We start from the raw sequence: 21,520 nt of genomic DNA, 5'->3' as shown, positions 1-21,520 counted from the left end.
GGAAGTCTCCTACAGAAGAAGACAAACTGAGGTGAATCTGCAAGAATGAGTAGAAGAAAGAACATTCCCAGGAGACAGGACAGAATGCTCATCGACACTAAAGCAAGCAACAGCATAAAACTTAGAAACCTCTACATAGTGTTACTGAGAACATAAAGTGTGAGACAATGGTAAGTGATGGGATCAGAAAGGACTAAATCATGGAAAGCTACAATACTATTCTAGAGTTTCAATTGGACTTTAGTTATAGCATTAATAACAGAAAAAAATATATAGAGATCCTCCTTGGTAGGGTCCCTTACATCAAGAGTTAATCTGTGGTCTCAAAATTCCCCATCTGATAACTGTTAAATTTTGGTGAGACAAAACGAAAGCTTGTATTTCTGTAAATGCCTAAAATCAAGGTACAATGTATAACTATAATTATAACAATATTTATAGGTAACAATAATTATAGGGCTATAACCTCCCCAAAGGTGTGAAACAAGGTTGTATTAAGCGAACATTTTATGCAATCTATTTTACTCAGGAATGCATGACTAACCTCAAGAATCCCAAAAGCTGGTCTTAAAATACAGTTCTAGCCCTCTAGTAAATTCTTCCAGCTCACTGGGTTGTAAGCATCGTGGAAAGTTCCTTAGAAAGTCATTTAGAGACTGCTGATTGCTTATGACTATGCTCTGGAAATGCAAGCTCAAGCAAATACCAGACCAAACATATGTAAAAGCTCACTAAATACTTGAAATAATGACACGGCAGAGAAGACCTCTATGCTAAGTCAGCACAGTGCTATGATCTACATTGAATCAGAAGCTATCTAAGGTCAAGCACTAACTGAATGAAAGATATTTCACCTGAAGACCTTTACTGTACATAGGGATCAGAACCTTCCTCTGATTCATTATTCATGGTAATACACTGCTGAAGAACCCATCCCGGATCTATTCTTTCTCATGAAATATCAACTCTTCATCTTAGAATCTAGGAGCTGTATTAACTTTCTTTCTGTATATCCACCATAATTCATTATATGCCAACTGAATTCTCCTTATCTAACCAAAGTTATTTACTTACCAAAACCCTTCACTTAAAATATGCATGCATGCCTACATGTACACACACACACACACAAATTTCCACCACTTTAGTACATTGCATCTTCCATAGTTTTCATGTATTTGTATAATTAACTCCTAAAAATATAAAAGCTTTAACTGAGTTTGCCTTTTTTATATGAAGTAGTTTTATGTTATAAAATGTGTATCTAGGAGAAAAATCCTGGATTCTATCTCCGTTTTCATTTATGAATGTGTCCTACTTTGTGTTCTGGGGCAATGTTATTTTAAACTGTATAGTCTATTTTTCCCTTTCAGTAGAAGGAAACTAACAATAAAATTGATTAATGGCAAGATTATGGTGAAGACTGAATAAGTAAATGAGTGAGATATTGTTTACTACTGGGCTTGGAATATGGCAAATATTCAATAAATATTCAATTAGGTGGACAGGAATGTAGTATCTCATACAAAACTTGCATTCATTCAATTGATAAGCATTTACTGAGTGTGCCTATTCTATACCAGGTACTGTACTAGATACTAGGGATGGTAAAATAAATGGTATTATTCCTGTCCTCAAAATAACTCACCTCTTTTGGCCCATTCAGTTAAAAAAATAATAAATAAATAAATAAATAAATAAATAAATAAATAAATAATGCATTTATATTTATATATGTATTCAGATAAGAGATAGAGAAATGTGTAATATCAATGATATTTTTAAGCTGCATTTAAGTTGCATTTTCAATTCTGACCCATTGACACTGAGAACTAAGATAAATTGAATATAATGAAGGCGAAAAATATCTAAAAATAATACTGCTTGCCTTTGATTAAAATTGTTCAACTAAGGAATTGTCTATTATTGTTTGCCACAAACTGCCAGCTATTAGAAATTACAAGTCAACATAAATCTTCTCTATTGCTCTGTTCACTCTGCTTCACCCTATTCCAATGGCTACTAGTAATAACATCAAAGAATCTTCTTCCTAGTGGACCATGAAATTAAAACTCAGCAAACTGAAACAGCCAGTGGGTTTCTTTGATGGGTAAGGCCCAATCTGTGAAGTTAGTAAAGAATGCAGTGGGAAAATCTAGTGTCTCTAGGAAAATGATATCAAAGTCTTGATATCAGGAGTGCCTAATGCTAGGGAGAGACAGCCAAATGTACTCAGAGTAAAGCCATAGGATTTTGAGTAGGATACTCAGAGAGCAGATGGAAGAATGTATGCTGGAAAATTTACCTGCCACTGCAAATATAATTTTTTAAACAATAAATAATATGGCTTCTTTCCAGAAAAAGAAAAGAAGAAATGAAGAAAGTCTTTTAAATATGAAATCACTACTTATTCTAGTCATGGGGAAATCTCTTCTCTTTAATAGTCCCATGAGACTTAGGACTCAAAACTTTTGGTATTCATGTGTAAAATCATGGTATTGCATATCATTTTTATTTCTTTAATCAATTCAATTTTCCAACAATAGAAAATTGGTTTACAATCTATTATTTATTGAGCTCTTATTATAGGCCAAGCCCTGTCCTAATCACTGTATGTGTATGTATTTGTTTAATTTTTATTAACGATTGTATGATGTAGGCATCTAATTATCCTTATTCTACCACATGGGAGACTGAAGCACAGAGATTAAGTAATTAGTCTATTGTCACACAGCTAATACATGACTAAACCAGTATTTAAACTAAGGCAATGTGACTCTAGAGTTTTCACTTTTAATTGCTATACAGCACCTATTAAGTACCTATGATATACTAGGCTGTGTCAAGTGTCAAAGACCCACAGAAGAATAAATGTAGTATTTGCCCTTTAGGATATGCAGTCTCATAGCAGGAACAAGTAGGTCATTTTTAAGGTGTGATAAAATGTAAAATATGCTATCATAGTAGCATATACTAGGTTAGACAGGGCTACACATGAGTGAGCAGTTAATTCTATCTATAGAAGTAGTGAGGTCAAGTAAATTTTGAGTTAACCATGGAAATAACTCTTTTATCATATTAGGTATCCCTTTAGTAAGAAACAATAGCATTTATTAAATGTGTCCCTATGTCACACATTGTTCTAAGCACTTCACATGAAGTAGCTCATTTAGTACCCATAAAAAAACACAAGAATTAAGAACTATTTGCCCATTTTATAGGAACAGAATTTGAAATATAGAATACAAGAGTAAATTGACCAAAGTACAAAGGGGTGGGGCCAAGGTTGAAACCCAAGAAGTCTGATTCCAGAATCTGAGCTCTTAACTACTATCATCTTAACTACACCTTTAGAACAAAGAGCCTCCTATATAAACTGCATCAAACTGTAATTGGCAACATTGGTCCTGAGTATTCACATGACTTCAAAGAGATTAGGCAGAAGAATAGATCAAATCTAAAATGTTTGTTCTCTTTCATGCCAGAATCTATTTTAAAATAGCCTAATATAGGATTGAGAGACAGGATCAATTATTGTTTTTCTCTAACATATTACAGTAGAACTAAGAGGCAATCAACAATCCTAAAGTGTAATAAGTAAGTAAAGAGTGAGGAAGATTTTATTGGGCACCTACACTCTTTCAAGTACTGTACACATTTAACTAACTAATCCTTACTTAGCGCTACCATTATGTTATATATGACATATTAAAAAACAGAGATCAAATAATTCACAAAGGATCTTACAGCTAATAGATCCAGGGTTCAAATTCAAGTCCATGTCACTCACACACAAACACACAAATTCATATAAATATTATATAATTCATATTATATTATATATAATATATGGCACTGCTACTTATCCAGAAGTCTAACACTGAAAGCATCAGAACAATGTCCAGAACTTTGTTATCATTATGTGTGTTGTAAATTGAGGTAGTACTTGTTATTTTTGAAGCATGAAGTAATCATACAATCTACCTCGCTGGGAAAGATCTATCAGTGACAACTCAGAATCTCAGTCCCTTCATGATCATCCCTGTAATGGATTGATAAATGAATTGGATAATTCATTGTAATTAATGGTTATTGCAATGAGATCACAGAGGTATCACTATAAATTCACAAGTACTTCAGGTTCTAGACTGCTTATATGTTTTGACTAAAAGTAGTGTCCCCTCCTCATTGTAAATCTCTGGGATCAAGATATACGAAGTTTAGTTACACTATTTATTTAAAATAGTCCAGATCCCAAACTATATTATGTCATTGGCAAATTAAGAAAAAGAACTGGAGAATAACTACATTAAAGAGAAATAAATGTAACTAAAGATGGCAAAATAGTTTTACAGAATTTCCTTTCATTAAAATGTAGATACAATTATTTTTAAAATACACAGCAATTAAACGACGAAAGACAAAAAACCTCATAAAAAAACGTTAATAACTGTGCCCATAGGACGAAGAGTAAAATAGGGCCATGGCATATTTTGACACTCTCACCCCCACTTCCAGATGCAATGCTAAACATAAAGTTTTAACTGAAAAAAATGAGAGTTTTAATGTCTACCCTCCAGCATGTAGAGATATAGGCCAAGGGAGAACACAGGGAATTCTAAAATACTAAACACATAAGAAAACCCCTTAATATTAGAAGCCCCTCCATGTTACTAAAGTAACTTAGCAGTAAAAGGAATGATAACTAGGACTTGACAGCTTCCAGAGCCATGTTTGTATTAGTATACCCTCAGGAAGCACTGCCTGGAGTGACAGCCAATAGGTTCTCAGAGGAGGGAGCGGATGCCAGGTAGTCAGTCAGCCTAGCGCTTTCTTTCCTCACTCATGTCCTCATGCTACAGACGAGTGTCTTCAAAGCAACAGCTAGCCCTACTTCCTATCACTCAAAAGAAGGGTGATAAATTGACCACAGCTCAAATGGGGGTTGTGTCAAGCAGAATTTATCTATAATTTTATCAGAACACATAGATGGCTGAGAATCAGAGCAGTCAGATTAAGCACAAGCAAGATGAAAATAAATGTCACACCAATTACACATATGCTGCAGCAAAAATAATCAAAATAAAATGGCAGACAAAGGAAAAATGAACCAGTCTGGAAAAAAAGATAAGCAAGAGAAGTAGACTTTTTTTCTGCAATTGCGTCCTGTTAGACAATTGTTCAAATATATGAATGTTAAAAAAAAAAAAAAAAATCTCAAGGAAAAATGATAAAATGTGAATGATAAGGTAAGTTGTGGACTAACAGAAAATGTTGAGAAAAGGCACACACAGCGTTATTTCTTACCTAATAAATTAGAACAAAGAGAAGCAATAAACATTTTTAAAAATCAAATTAATAATATGGAGAATAGGTAATGATAATCTCAGTGATTGCAGAGGCAAAAAATAAATAAATAGAAATAATTGGAAAGATGACTACTGCTAGGGTATACAGACTGAGGATGACTCAACATGAAGATAATTAGTGTATTTTAAATAAAGGATCGCTAACACACCTAATAGGAAAAGATCAGAGATGCTCACTGAAACAACGGATATCTGAACCTGCAAAATGTAAGATAACAAAATACAAGATAGCAGTAAAAAGTATGTAAGTTAATTTCAAGATAAATTCTGGTTAAATCATTGAAATGCAAGGATAAGAGACGTCATCAAAATGGCGTGAGGTGAGCCTCTGTAAAGCTCCCCTAGAATTTGCAACTAATCGAACAACAATAACTCCAAAAAAGATTCCCTGCACAGCAGACAGGCAAGCCGAAAGGCCCACTACTGAATTCACCTAAACGTGGGCGAATCGCCTGAGCCGGGGAGGAGGGAATGGAGAAGTGCAGAGACGGAGCTGCGAGGGCGCAGGACGCGGACCTCGCTCAGTGTTCCGAGCTCCCTGAATCCCAGAACTACCTCACTGCAGGAGAGGGAAGAACTCGGACTGCTAGGGCTCCACTTATGGCCCACAGGGCTGAGGGGGCAGCATATAACATGGCTGAAACCAATGCAGAGACCTCAGAGAAAAGACTGAGGGAAGAAGGCTGACAACGGTGGTTTAAGCCCTCACTGATGAGCAGAGAACGGAAGCCTTAGGCACTGAGACTAGCCGCCCACTCCCTACCCTCCAAGAGCTCTCCCCACCCCCACCTGCCCGGTGCTAGAAGCAGAACAGTAGCAGTGTAAGATCAAAAGAACAGAATATTTGCTGTTCTGAGAACTGTAAACTACAGACACAGATTCACAGCCCAATTAGTTCCGGCAAGGGGAGCGAGCTGTGGAAGCAGGACAGGCTGTGGTGGTGGTCGCAGCCATTGCCCTGGGCCACCTCTCACAACTCACACCGCCCCTGGCCCCACCTATCTGGACAAATCCCTGCAAGAGTAAACAGAACTGCTGAAACATAGGGGCTCTGCATCTGGTGCAGGAAGAGCTTTGGAATTTCAAAAGCTCTCTGCATACCGACACAAACACTGGGCCCTGTGACCCATGAGAACTATTAATAGAGGAGAAGCCTGTCTCCCAGGGAATCCCCCCATTGTGTGAGAAGCTGGAATAGTGCAGAGAAAACATAACACTACAGTGTGAGAAGACAAAAAAGGCTACAGTCAGAGAGAAAATAAAACGTTCTACCAACAAGTACTGGAAAACAAAAAAAGACCTCTACCTATCAACCTGTTGCAGAAGCCACTCCTGTAGATGTCTAGGAAGAGAAATAATAAATCAGTAATTGCCATGAATAACCAAGACAATAAGACAGCTCAGAAAGAAAGTGAAAAGTCTCCAGAAAAGGAATTTAAAGATATGGAAATATGTGACTTAAATAACAGAGAATTCAAGATTGCAGTTCTGAAAAAAACTCAACGAGATTCAAGAAAACACAGAAAGGCAATTTAATGAAACGGCCTCAGAAACACAATCAAAGAACAACATGAGCATTTTACAAAAGAGACTGAAATGCTAAAAAAAAAAAAAAAAAAAGAATTTCTGGAGATTAAGAACTCAATAGAAGAAATCAAGAATGAAATAACCAGCTTAGGTAGTAGAGTTGACCAAATGGAGAAAAGAATCAGTGACATCGAAGATAGAAACCTGGAAATTACACAGATGGAAGAAGAAAGAGACTTGAGACTTAAAAGAAATGAAAGAACTCTACAAGAACTTTCTGACTCCATCAGAAAGAGCAATATAAGAATAATGGGCATACAAGAAAGAAAAGAAAGAGAGAAAAGAACAGAGAATATATTTTAAAAAATTGTTGATGAGAACTTCCCAAACTTGTGGACAGAATTGGATCCTCGAATCCAAAAAGCAAATAGAACACCTAATTACCTAAATCCCAACAGGCCTTCTTCAAGGCACATTGTATTGAAGCCGTCTAAAACCAATGACAAAGAAAGAATCCTCAAGGCAGCCTGGGATAAAAAGACGGTAACTTACAAAGGAAAGCCCATTAGATTATTGTCAGATTTTTCAGCAGAAGCTCTACAAGCCAGGAGGGAGTGGAACCAAATATTCAAACTATTGAAAGAGAGAAATCATGAGCCAAGAATAATATATCCAGCAAAGATACCCTTTAGAAATGAAAGAGGAATAAAGACCTTTCCAAACATACAGAAGCTGAGGGAATTTTCTAATACATGACCTGCACTACAAGAAATACTAAAGGAGGCTATTTGACCACAATCAACAAGGACAATTTGTGACAACCAAAGCATAAAAAAGGGGACAGTAAAGGCCTGTACCAGAATATGGGAATGGAGACAGTAAGCGTGCTGAAGAAAATGGAATACTCGAAATATCAAACTTTCTTTTACATAAACTTAAGGGTAACCACTCAAAAAAAAAAAAAAATCCAGAACTGACATATGTACTGTAATAAAAGAAGAAAGAGAGAGCAACATCATAGAATACCACCACACAGAAATAATAGACAAAAACAAAAAGGCAAAGAAACGTCAGAGACACAGCCTTACCAGAAAACTAAGATAGAATGACAGGAAATCCTCACATATCAATAATCACCCTAAATGTAAATGGACTGAACACACCAATAAAGAGGCACAGAGTAGCAGATTGGATCAAAAAACTAAACCCAACCATATGCTGTCTCCAAGAGACACATCTCAGATACAAGGACAAGCATAGACTTAAAGTGAAAGGGTGGAAATTGACACTTCAAGCAAATGGTACCCAGAGAAAATCAGGTGTAGCCATAATGATTTCTGATGAAACAGACTTCAGGGTAAAAAAGATAACAAGAGTCAAAGATGGACATTTCATGATGGTAAAGGGAACTATACAACAAGAAGACCTAATAGTCATCAATATTTATGACCCGAATCAGGGAGCACAGAAATATACCAAGCAACTACTAACAGAACTAAAAGGAGAAATTGACCAAAATATAATTATACTAGGTGACTTAAATACATCATTGACAGCAATGGATACATCATTCACAGAAAACAAATAACAAAATAGCAGCCCTAAATGACATATTAGATGAAATGGATATAATTGACATATATAGAGCACTTCATCTTAAAATATCAGACTATACGTTATTTTCAAGTGTACATGGAACATTCTCAAGGATAGACCATATATTGGGACATAAAATCAGCCTCAGCAAATTTAAGAAGATTCAAATCATACCAAGCATATTCTCTGATCACAAGGCTTTGAAATTGGATATCAACTGCAAAAAGAAAGCAGGAAAAAACACAAATACGTGAAGATCAAACAACATACTTTTAAAGAATGACTGAGTCAAAGAAGAAATTAGAGGAGAGATCAAAAGATACATAGAAACAAATGACAATGAAAATACATCCTACCAAAATTTTTGAGATGCAGCAAAAGCAGTTTTAAGAGGGAAATTTATATCAGTACAAGCCTATCTTAAGAAACAAGAAAAATCCCAAATAAATAACCTCATGTTACACCTTAAAGAACTAGGAAAAAAAGAACAACTAAAACCCAAGGTCAGCAGAGGAAAGGAAATAACAAAAATCAAAGCAGAACTAAATGAGATAGAAAACAAAAAGACAACAGGAAAGATTAATGTGACAAAGAGCTGGTTCTTTGAAAAGATTAACAAAATTGACAAACCCTTGGCTACAATCAATAAGATAAAGAGAGAGAAGACACCAATTAACAAAATCAGAAATGAAAAAGGAAAAGTTATTACGGACACCACAGAAATACAAAGGATAATGCAAGAATACTACGAAGGACTATATGCCACCAAATTCAATAACCTAGAAGAAATGGACAAGTTCTTAGAAACATATAGCCTTCCAAGGCTGAACCATGAACTAGAAAATCTAAACAGACTGATAACCTGTAATGAAATTGAATCAGTCATCTAAAACCTTCCCAAAAGCAAAAGTCCGGGACCAGATGGTTTCACTAGTGAATTCTACCAAACCTTCAAAGAGGATCTAATACCAATCCTGCCCAAACTCTTCCAAAAAATTGAAGAACGGACAGTACTCCATAACTCATTTTATGAGGCCAACATTACCCTGATATCAAAACCTGGTAAGGAAAACACAAAAAAGAAAACTACAGACCAATATCTATGATGAATACAGATGCAAAAATCCTAAACAAAATTCTAGCATGTCAAATATAACAATGCTTTAAAAAGATTATTCATCACGACCAAGTGGGGTTCATCCGCAGGGCACAAGGATGGTTCAACATCCTCAAATCCATCAATGTGATACATCACATAAACAAAATAGAGGACAAAAATCATATGGTTGTATCAATTGATGCAGAAAAACCATTTAGCAAGATACAGCATGCATTTATGATTAAAACACTTAATAAAATAGGTATAGAAGGAAAATTCTTTAACATAATAAAGGCCATATATGACAAGCCCTCAGCTAATCTCATAATTAATGGTGTAAAACTGAAGCGCTTTGGTCTACGTTCAGGGACACAATAGGGCTGTTCCCTAACCCCTCTGCTTTTTCAACAGTGTTGGAAGTCCTTGCCAGAGCAATCAGGAAAGAGAAAGAATTAACAGGCATCCAAATTGGGAATGAAGAAGTTAAATTATCACTCTGCAGATGACATGATTCTATATATAGAAAACCCTAAAGACTCCACCAAAAAGCTATTAGAAACAATCAACGAATACAGGAAAGTTGCTGGCTACAAAATCAACGTACAAAAGTCCATTGCATTCCTATATAATAACAATGAAACCTCAGAAAAAGAAATACAAAAAACAATTCCTTTTGTAATTGCAGTAAAAAAATTAAAATACCTAGGAATAAACTTAACCAAGGATGTGAAGGACCTATATGCTGAAAACTATGAGACATTTTTGAAAGAAATTGAAGAAGACACAAAGAAATGGAAAGACATTCCATGCTCATGGATAGGAAGAATCAACATAGTTAAAATGGCCGTATTACCCAAAGCAATATACAGAGTTAATGCAATCCCCATCAAAATCCCAATGGCATTTTTTAAAGAAATAGAACAGAAAATCAGCAGATTTGTTTGGAACCACAAAAGACCCCGAATAGCCAAAGCAATCTTAAGAAAAAAGAACAATACTGGAGGTATCACACTCCCTGACTTTAGCTTGTACTACAGGGCTACAATAAACAAAACAGCATGGTATTGGCAGAAAAACAGGCACATAGACCAATGGAATAGAATTGAGAACCCAGAAATAAAACCACATCAATATGGACAGATAATTTTTGACAAAGAAGCTGAAAACATACAATGGAGGAAAGACAGCTTCTTCAATAAATGGTGCTGGGAGAATTGGATAGCCACATGTAAAAGAATGAAACTGGACTGCTATCTGTCACCATGTACCAAAATTAAATCAAAATGGATCAAAGATTTAAGCATAAGACCTGGCACAATAAACTGCATAGAAGAAAACGTAGGTACTAAACTTATGGACCTTGGGTTCAAAGAGCATTTTATGAATTTGACTTCAAAGGCAATGGAAATAACAGCTAAAATAAACGAATGGGACTATATGAAACTTTAAAGTTTCTGCACAGCAAAAGAAACCATTGACAAAATAAAGAAGCAACCTACTGAATGGGAGATTTTTGCAAACAGTGCCTCCGATAAGGGGCTAATATCCAAAATATACAAGGAACTCATGAAACTCAACAACAAAAAAACAAACAACCCAATTGAAAAATGGGCAGACGACCTAAAGAGACATTTCTCCAAAGAGGGCATACAAATGGCAAATAGACATATGAAAAAATGTTCATCACTAATCATCAGAGAAATGCAAATAAAAACCACAATGAGATATCACCTCACCTCAGTTAGAATGGCTATCATCAGCAAAACAAATAGTAACAAGTGTTGGAAGGCTGTGGAGCAAAAGGAACCCTCATACACTTGGTGGGAATACAGACTGGTGCAGCCATTATGGAAGGTGTGGAGGTTCCTCAAAAAATTACAAATAGAATTACCATATGACCCAGCAATCCCTCTCCTGGGTATCTACCCAAAAAATCTGAAAACATTCATACATAAAGACAAGTGAGCTCCAATGTTCATTGCAGCTTTGTTTACGGTGGCCAGACATGAAAACAACCAAAATGTCCTTCGATAGATGAATGGATAAAGAAGTTGTGATATATATACACAATGGACTACTATTCGGTGGTAAGAAAAGGTGATGTAGGAACATTTGTGACAACATGGATGGATCTTGCGAGTATGATGCCAAGCGAAATAAGTCAGACAGAAAAAGCAGAGAACCATATGATTTCACTGATATGTGGTATATAAACCAAAAAACAACAAAAGAACAAGACAAACAAATGAGAAACAAAAACTCATAGACACAGACAATAGTTTAGTGGTTACCAGAGGGTGAAGGGGGTGGGAGGTAGGAGATGGGAGATGAGGGTAAGGGGGATCAAAAGTATGGTGATGGAAAGAGAACTGACTGTGGGTGGTGAACACACAATAGGATTTATAGATGATGTAATATAGAATTGTTCACCTGAAATCTATGTAATTTCACTATGAATTGTCACTCCAATAAATGTTAAAAAAATAAAAAATAAATAAATAAATAAATAAATAAATAAATAAATAAATAAATAAATAAAAAAAAGAAATGCAATGATAAAGTATTAGAGAGGAAGACAAGTATAAAAAATGTATGGGCATGTTAATTACTTCACCTCTCATAGCAAGTATTTAAAACATGAGATTAAAAAAATGAAGATTCTTATTTTTAATGATTTTTATCTTCTCTTTTCTTAAAAGACGGGCCCTTTATAAAATATTAACTTAGGCTGAATAAACATTTTTATGAAGTTCATCAATTCCAGCAATTATACTTCAGTTTCCTTATATCCATTAAATTAAAATAAAATATAATCTAATGCTTTTTTATTTTTAAAAGCATGTAAAATAATATTTCTTGTGAAATTATTTCCCTTTCTAGTTATTGATCTATTTTTAAATACATATTCAAAGAGAGTATTCTGAAATAATATTCATAAAATGTTAACACAGGTTATTTCTTGGTGATGAGATTTTTTTGGGGGGTGTATATGATTCATTCATTGCTTCACCTTTTACAATTTTCAGTATTGTAAGAATTTTTTTTTAGTGAGAATTTATTCATTTATTTTATTTTAAAGAAGACACTTATATAGTGCTTACTTTGTTCCAAGGATTATTACAAGTGCTTTATAAAAATTAAGTCAATTTTCAAAACTACACTATATAGTAAATATTATTGTATCCATTTTTTACAAATGAAAAAACTGTGGCCACAGAGAGGTTAATTACCTTGCTCAAGGTCACACATGTAGATAGTGGCAGAGCCTAGATTCAAATCTAGATATCTGGCTTCAAAGACTATACTACTCTTACCTGCTATACTGTCCTGACTCTAATAAATCATGTTAATAAGTCTGTAGGTTAAAAAAAGTGATTTAATAGGCTATTATACAAAGTCAGCTTTTAAAAATTTTGACGGAAAGAATTATAGTACTAAGCAATCATCTTCAACACCTTGTAACAAGTTTTGTTTCCCTCAACATAGCCTTTGTGAATAACCATTACCTATAAATTCTCAAGATCTGCAAAAGTTAGACTCATGTGAAACAGTAATTTCTTGATATCAAGTTATCAGTTGGGAAATAATAAAATAATCGAATAACGAGATAAGTCTAATGAAAGACAAGTATTCCTATATTCTGGAAATGTCTATGTGTACAAATCAATTTGACTCAATTTTGATGAAATAAAATGACTGATTTTTATATTCATTTGAATTTAATTTTTTGCATGGGTATGCTGAAACAACTGAACAGTTGCATTTTTCCATTGGGTGTTTTAGCATAGATACAGCCTGATACAGGACAGAAATTGCTGCTTTGGCACTTCATCAATCAATTACTATTTATTAAGTTTTCACCAAATGCAGAGTACTCTACTGCACTAATTTCACCCATGGCTTCAGATCCTGAAACAAGAATGTGCTCCTTGGAATAGCAATAAAGGAATAGCAATGATGGGAATGACTTTATTGGGGATTATTATATAAATGATGAAAAACTTTATCATTTAAAATATTTTATATTGTTTTAAAAAGACTTATTGATTTGTTTTATGAAGAATTCAAGCATATGGTCATAACTTGTATTTCTTGATTCTTGTATTTCTCAATTAGCTAGAAATTTTCTTGATTAATTAATAATACCTCTTAACTTTTAATAGGAAAATAATGTATACCTCATTCTGTGGAGTGCTAAAATGCTAGCACTTTAGAAACTTATTTTATTTAATAATATAAAAGAGATTACCACTTAATAAAGTTCTTTAGATGTCAGCTTTGACACTGGAACTGTGTCTAACATTATTTGAGGGATTTTGATCTCTATTTTGTTTGGAAAACTCACAAGCTAATCATAACATGCTTTTAAAATTTCAAAATAGCAATGCATGGAAATTCAAGAACACTTATCTAAATCAACATCTGTCTTACAGGTACAATTGGAAATGTAATTTCACACTCAGGTAGAGTGGCCCAGTACGCTACTGGTATCCATCAATTAGATGAAAACACAATAGCAATTTTAAACATTTGTGTATCGTTCCTGTATAGATCAGTGACAGTTGCCTTTGCCAGGTTTAATACAAAAGAAAAAAGAGAAAAGAAAAAGAAAAAAGAAGAAAAGAGAGGAGAAGGAGGGAGGGAAGAAAAAAGGGAGGAAGAAGGGAGGGAGGGAGAGAAAGAAAGAAGAGGGAGCTTAATACTGTTGAATCACCGAGCTTAAACATCTAATGGTCAAAAGCAGCCCCAAGATACCCTGAATGCAGGAGATCTAGGAGTATATCCAAAACAAAAACTGAAAAACAACAAAAGAGTTAAAATGGGAACAGATGGTATGCGTGTTAAAAATGAGTGGAATCAAGAATCAAGAATCCTTAATGGAAATAAAAGTGAGATGTGTAAGGTTAGGATTCATCAAAAAGGCCAAATAAATTATGTAACTGCATTGAAATATTCGTTATCCAAGGCTGGGTAACATGAGATACATGAGTTATTCAGGATCTCTACAGATGTAGGGTTGACATAGATATCCCCAAATCTATCATCCACTGCTTCTTTGCCCCTACCCCCACTCAAAATGCACAAACTGTATATAAGAACTATATGAAATGCATTACTTTTGACAAAAGAAACCAGTTGTTTAATGTTTGGGACATGTTTTATCCTCTCCATTTAAAATTCTCTACGTCATCTGTCTGGCAAACCGCTGCTCATTCTTCAACCTGTGCTAGTGCTGCTCTGTAAACTCTCCAAAAACTCCCTACTCCTGAACTTGAGATAATCCCTTTCATCTTTATGCCCCCGCACTGTAACCTGCATATACTTTTTTATTGTATCCACCATGCCATGTTTACATTTATACTGTGTGTTCTCCTACTGTGTTCTGCACTGTTAAGTACATGCCATACATTGATATCATTTTCTCACATCCTAGGTTCTTGTGACATTAGCTGGCACAGAAGAGTCACTCAATACATGACAGAAGAATGAATTTGTAAATTTAATAGAAATATACAGTCAACCTCTATTGGCTATTAAATTAAAAGGAAAGTACTGTTAACCATCAAAACTCTGAACCAATCTCTTTTATATATCTTGATATAACTGATCCTGTATTTTAATAGTATAAATACAAATAGAAGAGTGAGGTTATTGTAGGAGGTCATGACCACAGGTTGACTACTGAGCTAGACCCAGGCAATCAGAGGCTCCTCACTCCCTCTCCTGTTTTTGGAGTGTATGTTCTGCCTACCATTCCCACACTAGGAGCTGTGAGAGAGTAAGGCGTTGTTGAGATGAACTGGACTGAATATGTGACTAAACCCAGTTAAGACCTCTATACAAACTTTTAAGATTCCAACCCATGGGTACGGAGATCTCCTCTTTCAATGTCCAAGACAAACCTCACACAGTAAGTTCCCGTGCTTCTTAAACTTATCACCTACCCACCTGTAGTGGTCTGCCTCTTCCATGTCATTGCTCTCTGTGAAATGGGAGCCAGTTTCAGTTTTCACCTCGGCATCTTACAAGGTTTCAAACCAACAAAGGTTAAAAGAAAAAGTCATTTTACCAGATGATGCAGAGTTCCACATGAATAATAAACTGGAGTCACAAAAGAAAATAAAAAAAATCCCTGAATATTTGGTGAGTTCTATAGAGCATGGCTGTAACAAGGAGCGTTAATTACTCGGCTTTTCAAAGCAAATGTTCCACGGACAGGCAGAGATATCCTACTGGGACGAATTTTTCACTGTTCACAGTTGCTCGGGAAGAAAACTGGTCCCAATGATAGCAGCATCCACGATTCCGAGGGGATTCCGAGGTACTTCAGAACCAGTTGTAGACTGTATACTCAGAGGAAAACCGCTTTCAGGTTGTTTCTGCCTAGCACCTTGGCCAAGGTTGGATTGGGCCCCAGGGTTCCCTACCAACAGCCCACCACTCTGCCCAGGCTGCTCTGGCTCCTAAATGGCTTTAGTTTTGCAGCTGGCGCATGCGCACTTCCCTTCCCAGGTCTGACTTCTCGTGGTGCTTCCTGTGCACAGCAGTTGTTCCAAGGAAGTTCTCTGCACCCGGCTGGGCCTCCGGGGCTAGGTGCCTCATAAAGTGACTGACTGGGAGGGGTGTGGGTGGTGGCGAGTAGGCGTTGTGAGCCAAATTCCTTAAGGATGAATCTGGGAGGAGGAGCCTTTGGCACCGGGGCACCCAGGTGTTTCTCATCCCTGGATTTCCCTGCCATCAGCTCTCCTGAGATCCTGCGAGCTTAGGCTTTCTGTGGACGTGGGCAGAAGCTATCTCACCTCGGGCTTGATTACCCCGATTTCGCCATTCTATGAGCTGCCGGTTAGTCAACGTATCCCAGCCGGTCCACCCCCTAACACTCAGCGTATCCCAGCCGGTCCACCCCACTCTATCAGGACCTTCACTTATTCCCCACACACACCCGAAGTCACACAGTGAAACCTGCAGGCTCCAACCACTCCCTGTTTGCCTCCTGGGAGTTCCCACAGCCGCCCACTTCCACCTGGTCCTGGCCTTAGCCCTCGGGCATCCCCCCTAGTCTTTAAGAGGCAATATTCCCTGATGGAGAGAAGTGGGAGAAGGAACCAGCCACCTAACCCATCGCAGGGCGTTGATATTCCAGCTGTGTCAGAAACAGTAATGACCTCAATCTGCTCTTCATGGCAGACGCTCTAAGGGAGAAGCAGAAACATCTCCTGGGATGAATTTCAGGCACCTCTTAGCCGTGAAAGAATGTATGGAGGTGAAGTGTTTGGAGGCTTTGCTTCTCTGAAAGTTGCCTTTAGTCTGTCTTCACTGACATTTAATTTTATTTTTATTATTTTTTATTTTTTTATTATTTTTTAATTAATTTTATTGGGGTGACAATTGTTAGTAAATTTACATAGATTTCAGGTGTACAATTCTGTATTACATCATCTATAAATCCCATTGTGTGTTCACCACCCAGAGTCAGTTCTCCTTCCATCACCATATATTTGCACTGACATTTAATTTTCATTGAGTAAAATACTATTTTGTAAATAATGTTCCTTCAGAAGTTTGAAGATATTTCTTTGTGTTGCAGCTTCCAGTGTATAGTTGACCTCAGACTGACTCCATTCAGATTCTTGACCTTTTATGTGTAGCCTTCTTTTTCCCTTTCTGGAAAATTTTGAGAATATTTTATTTTTCCTCAGTGATCTGAAATTTCCCTATAATGTGCCTTAGTGATATTTTTATGCATTGTACTGAGCCCTCAATGGGCCCTTTAAATCTGGAAACTGAAATTTGTCTTTAATTATTTATTGGATGAGTTTCTTCTTTGTGTTTTCTGTTCATTTTCCTTTTAGAATGTCTATCAGTCAGATGTTCAACCTAAAATTAGCTTCTAACTTTCTTATATTTTCTTTATCTTTTCCATCCTTTTACATATATTTTACTATTTTTTGGAAAAATTCCTCAACCTTACTCATAAACTTTTTACTTGTGCTGTTTGTTTCTCTTACAGTGTGTGTGTGTGTGTGTGTGTGTGTGTGTGTGTTTCAAAAGTTTATTTTTTGCTCTCTGATATTTCTTTTCATTGTTATTGTTTTTAATAACATCCTGTTCTTAGCTCCTCTTATTTCTCTGATTAATTAATGATTATTATTCTGTTTTTCATATTAAGGTGTTTCTGCTTCCTTGCTCTATACTCTAGGTGATTGAAACCCTTTGTAAAAGTGTAGGGCTTTTGAATTATGGGTTTCACTCAATGCTAATAATGCTGAGCCATTTATTTCTGGACTCCAGTGTCTTTAGATATTTCCTCTTTGGCTGGCTGGTTGGATTGATGAGAGAAGAGCTGTCGGGACAGAGCCAGGAGTGCAGTTTCCAGGCTCTTGGCCTCACGTGGAAAGGTGCTGGCTCAGGTAGTAAATGGCCGTCAACTGTGGTTGGATGGCCATCAGCTGTGGCTAGTTGGCTGTCAGCTGTAACCAGTGAGCCATTGGCCAGTAATATAACTGCTGTGGCTACACTAGCAGAAAATGGGGGCTAGCAAGAAGAGGGTGGCTGGTAAGCGTGGATTGCAGTTAGCACGGTGGAGTGTGGAATGCGGATCATGTGGCTCCTGCTTGTGTGTCTCCAACCCAGCCGCCAGAGAGACTATGGAGGTATGATACCCTATCTATGGCTCCGTGGGTGTTTCTTTTTGGCTTCACCATGTACTGCGTTCGTATGTGCGGAGCTGGACCAGAGACGCCACATGACACCCTACATGACAAGGGCATTTAAAACTCTTGTCTTGAGGTGTAAACATAGTTGTCAGTATTTAAGTATGATAAGGTTTTGAGCAATGACTATGTAAATTATTACAGAATTCTTTTTCCACATTGTATCTTTGCCCTCCTATGACAATTTCTCCACATTTCCTGATATCAAAGTCCTACTGTATTGTATTCTTGAGAAAAAGAAAAAAGTAAGTAAATAAAAACAAAACAACTTCTGATCACCTGCTTGGTACAGGAACAGAAGTTACCCAGTTATGGTAAGTGAGGGGGTGATCTGGATGTCCAACTCTTGAACAGTGTATATTAAAATTCACACAATAAACTTGTTTCTAGAGGTATCTGTTTTCACCAATTCATGATTATTTGGGAATTTCTTAAGAGCAAGTTAGGTTGTCCTTCCATTTTCCTCATTGAGACTCAGCTTGCTTTGGTTGGTTACACCAGTGACCATTCTTTTCTTTAGCTTTTCTTTCTAAAGAGCACAGTGTGAACAGAGAGAAAAGAGTAATTTTACAGGGTAGAAACACAAAAAATATTTAGGCAAGTGATAAAGGTCAACATCAATAGTTGAAATCATGCTGATAGCATGTACCGTTAATATAATATGACGGAAATGACTCTTTACCTCTATGGTCTTCCTCCCAGTAACCCAAAATCTAATAAAAAATTACATATATATGTGTATATATATTGCTAAATAATGCCCCTAACTTGATAAATTAGAGTAGAATAGCTAGCAGGACTACACTCTAATAGCAATTTCCAATATATTTCATCTTAAAACAAAAAAATTTCAAAGTTCTATTGTGACACTGACCAGAATTCCACATGGTACAATTGGTTGGTACCACTTCACTGTAAAAATAATAAGGATTCTGAAAGATACATTCTACATTTAACATTTCATTATCAGATACTTCTGTTCAATTTTGCAGTGTCATGATGCACTTGACCATATCACCCCCTTTTATTACTGCCATGATTCCCATCTCACTTCTTCCCTTGCTCTAGAAGTTAGTTCTTTCCTTCACCTATACATGTACATATACGTATGCATACACATATACATCATATATTAATTCCCTTTGTTTCCCATCAACCTGTCATTCACATCCACCAAACCATTCTCTTTCTTTACATTCAAATTTAAACGCCTGTTTTCACAATGTGGAAAACCTATCTAAATAAATTGTCTCAACAGAAGTTAAGATTTTGTGTAATCAAAGATAAAACTCATCCTTTTCACAATTTACAAACAATAAAAATTCTATTAGAATATGTTTTGCTACTTGTATGATTATGTTTGAAAGTAAGATGAAGGAAGTAAGGCATTTTTGTTACTCATATGATCAATTTAATACCTGACAAGTTAAAAGTACATAAGGGAATCCTTATAATCCCAAACACTGTGTTGGTACTGAGTTCAAATTTACTGTGTATATGCTCTGCCCTAGGCCATAGTTAAATATCCTGATCTATGTTTTTCTCTAAGGAAAGATATACATTAATATTTAATAATTCAGGAAAATTCCTAGGTGTGAAAGAAAATAATACTGTGTATGTGTGGCCATTTGACCCACTGAGCAAAGTTACTTTCTGAAAGAAGAATTTTTTTAAATAACTTATAAGGCACTAAAGAAATCCTTAAGTGGGATGGAACACTATTTGATAATACTTCTTTTATTCTACTTACTAAACTTTCCCCATTGTCTTTCATCCCAATCTCACTGACTTTAGAATTCCTGAAATCAGTTGATACTGAGAGTTCAGCCAGATGCTAAGCTCTAACAAATCGGTTCTCAAAGAAGTGGTAAGTAGGAAATTGATCTTTATTTTAGCTTCAGTTCTAGTTTCATCTTTAGGGATTGTTAGGCATTGAGTCATTATTTCCCCTTATCTGGACTCAGAGATACATCTGTTACTCATCAGCCAGAACGGTTTCCATTGAAACCAAGGGTTCAAAGTGCCCACAAAGAAGAAACAAGTCATTCTCAGCAAATGCAAGTCTGCAAATGTGGCAGAATTTTAAACAGAAGGAAATATTATTGGCAAAGTTCTCCTAAAGAGACAGCTCTCAGGAATATTTTCCTAAATCCAACATGCACGTTACATCGTCTTTATTGAATTAAGAGTAAACAAATCCTACAATGTTCACAGTATCTGACATTACAAACTGTGGGAAATTCTGTAAATGTGTGAGGCTTCAGAAGTTCCAACAAAGATAAGTATGTTATTGGTAGCAATTATTTAGAGTATGAGTATGTAGAGTTACAAATTAACATTGAATTCATGGCCAATGGTATAAGAAGTTGTGCCTGAATGCAGCTTATCTAACACATGTATTTCCTCTGTCAGGCACAGCACAACTTGCTTGGCCCCAGGCAGCACTTCAGAAGTACGCTCAGGGCCAAACGGAGAAGTTACCAAAAAAAGTACAAAATGAGGAAAACATGTCACTAAACGGACTACAAGATGGATACTTGTTTACAGTTTGAGAGCAGAAACAAGAAGGCAAATTATCACCTTGTTCAGCCTCAACTAGGAACATGCTCTTTGGGCAACTCAAATTTTTCACCACTCTTCACATATCTGTGAATGACTGCAAAAGTGCCTTAAGTATCGATAATGGGGTTCCATATATATTTCAGCATGTAGGAAAATTTGAAAATACAGAATCAGCATATGCTGATAACAATATCTGATATTAGATCTGTTGAACACCAATGCATCTTTTTTTTTGGTTCTCCATCTATCTTTCTCTTGGCTATAAAAGTAATTAACTCTTACATAGAAAAATAAAGCCATAAAACATTTGTCAAAATGTTCTTTCAATCAATGAAAATTACATCACCACCAACCAATGATGTCTTTCTATGTATATATGTGTGTATGTATATATGTGTTTGTGTGTGTGTGTATATATATATATATATATATACACACATACATATATAATGCCCAGAAAAACATCATTATGCCTTCAGAATTCTGAAAAAAAATAATTGTAGAACTCTTTTTCTTCAGTGTAGAGTTTAGTTATGCATTGTCAATATAAATGGTTGCATAACGTGTTTTCACTAATCTACAAATGGACGTGTAGGTTGCTTCTAATTTTTATGTATTCTGAACTCTGATGAAAATTCTCACCATCTCTGTGT

This window comes from Rhinolophus hipposideros (genome assembly GCF_964194185.1).
Source record: "Rhinolophus hipposideros genome assembly, chromosome: 10".
NCBI lineage: Eukaryota > Metazoa > Chordata > Mammalia > Chiroptera > Rhinolophidae > Rhinolophus > Rhinolophus hipposideros.
The sequence above is the reverse complement of the archived record's forward strand: the minus strand, read 5'-3'. Positions refer to the sequence as shown.